Genomic DNA, 2,420 nt, shown 5'->3' with positions numbered 1-2,420 from the left:
ACTCACCTGCGGTGGGAAGCGGAGCGCCGTGGCTGGGAGGTGGCAGAGTGGAGTGGGCTGGGACTGCATCACTCCGCTTCCTGCTGCAGGTGAGTGTGGGGGGGCGTCCTTTCCCCAACCTCCCCGCACTCACCGGCGGCGGGAAGCGGAGCAGCCCGGCCCCAGCCAGCTCCACTCTGCCAGCTCCCAGCCGCGGCGCTCCACTTCCCGCTGCAGGTGAGTGCAGGACCTTTCCCCAGCCCCCCTCCCCCGGCGACACGGCTGGGGCCGGGGCAAGGAAAATGGAGCAGGCTGGGGCCGCGTCACTCCGCTTCCTGCCGCAGGTGAGTGCGGGGGGCGTCCTTTCCCCAACCTCCCCGCACTCACCAACGGTGGGAAGCAGAACGCCGCGGCTGGGTGGTGGCGGAGTGGAGCGGGCTGGGGCCGGGCTGCTCTGCTTCCAGCCGCCACTGCTGAATGCCTGTCAGGGGGTGGGGGGTGGGGGTGGATAGAGGACAGGGAGCAGGGGGGTTGGGTAGGGGGTGGGGTCCTGGGGGTGATTAGGGACAGGGGTCTCTGAAGGGGGCGGTCAGGGAACAAGGAAGGCCAAAGCAAGTTCGATATAACGCGGTCTCACCTATAACACGGTGAGATTTTTTGTCTCCCGAGGACCGCGTTATATCGGGGTAGAGGTGTATTGGCTCTATACTATCTGTAATTCAAACTTATGTTATGCTTCTGGGTGACACCCCAGACAATTTGGCATTAGCACTGCCTAGCCTGCTTGATGGCCCATTAAGGTCCATCAGCTATACAACTGACCCATTGAGAGAAGGCAGATACACCTTGTGACTCAGCAAGGCATGCAGGGATAGGCCTATGGTTTTTCCATGCCATGTGCGGGGTGGCTTGTGCTTAGAACAAAGAAAGCACAAGCCACATGGCAAAAGGACTATAAAAGGCAGCATCATCATCTCCATTTTGTCTTCAATCCTGCTTCTGACCTCTGGAGGAACTGTGCTTGAAACTGAAGCTCTGAACCAAGGACTGAACGACCCATCCCAGCCGTGGATGTACTCCAGAGACTTGATTTGAGCCTGCAGTTTATTCCATCACTGCTACAAGCCAGAACCAAGAACTTTGCCATTACTGCATGTAATTTAACCAGTTTTAACTCTCATCTATATTTCTTTCTTTTTATGAATAAACCTTTAGATTTTAGATTCTAAAGGATTAGCAACAGCGTGATTTGTGGGTTAGATATGACTTGTATATTAACCTGGGTCTGGGGCTTGGTCCTTTGGGATTGGGAGGACCTTTTTTCTTTTAGTGGGGCATTGGTTTTCTTAACCATTCATCCCCATAATGAGTGGCACTGGTGGTGATACTGGGAAACTGGAGTGTCTAATGGAATTGCTTATATGATTTATGGTTAGCCAGTGGGGTGAGACCGAAGTCCTCTCTGTTTGGCTGGTTTGGTGTGCCTTAGAGGTGGAGAACAACCAGCCTGGGGCTGTGACTGCCCTGCTCTAAGCAATTTGTCCTGAATTGATACTCTCAGTTGTGTCTGCCAGAGGCCTCATCATTACAGGAGGTGACACAGCACAACAGGTCAGGAAGCAAGAAGCAGTAATAACAGGAGAAGAATATGCTTTTGACCATTGTTTTCTCTCACATTTTAAATAATCTGTATTGAAAAAAACAGAATGAAGAAGCATGTGTCAGCGATGATTCCCTCTTTATTCTGTCCATTCACAGCTACAAGTATATATATATATAAACACACAAACAAACAATAATAATGGCCTCATCCTTGTGACTCCCAGCCATTCCCCTGCCTATGCTCAGCCTCAACTCTAGAGAGAGGGGACACAAAACCACCACATGAGCCAGGGGTTAATTGGTGTTTGCTTCTCCTAGGAGTGCATTAATCCTTGATTAATCCTTCTTCCTTGAGAATGACAGGGTTTTGAACTCAACATGCTCCTCCACAAGAGCTAGTTGTTCCAGCTAAATCCATCAGGTTCCCTCATACATTCCAGCCAAAATCATCAGACTTTGGGGTTGCTTATAAAATTGAGCACCTATGGGCTGATTTTCACAGGGGCTGAGCAACCACTGCTCCCACTCCTAGGGTTACCATATTTCCACAAGCAAAAAAGAGGACATTGGGGGGGGAGGAGCCCCGCTCTAGCCCCGCCCCTGCCCCGCCCCCATCCACTCCCTCCCACTTCCCCCCCCCCGATTGCCCCCCCCACAACCCCCCCCCCCCCCCCCCCCCCGCTCCTTGTCCCCTGACTGCCACCTCCTGGGACCCCTGCCACTATCTGCCCCCAGGACCATACCCCCATCTATGTCGCCCTGCTTCTTGTCCCCTGACTGCCCCCTCCTGAGAACCCCCTACACCCTACCTGTCCCCTGACTGCCCCGACCCTTATCCA

At 53.4% G+C, this 2,420-nt stretch overlaps 1 protein-coding gene across 1 annotated transcript in view; it reads right to left on the bottom strand.

Moving 5' to 3' along the window:
- Positions 1 to 2,420, bottom strand: part of FAM131B (family with sequence similarity 131 member B) — a 64,257-nt gene that overhangs the window by 3,436 nt on the left and 58,401 nt on the right. The gene's annotated exons all lie outside the window — the stretch shown is intronic.

Source organism: Terrapene carolina, unplaced genomic scaffold (assembly GCF_002925995.2).
Source record: "Terrapene carolina triunguis isolate 2854851 unplaced genomic scaffold, T_m_triunguis-2.0 Scaffold740, whole genome shotgun sequence".
Classification (NCBI taxonomy): domain Eukaryota; kingdom Metazoa; phylum Chordata; order Testudines; family Emydidae; genus Terrapene; species Terrapene triunguis.
The sequence above is the reverse complement of the archived record's forward strand: the minus strand, read 5'-3'. Positions and strand labels throughout refer to the sequence as shown.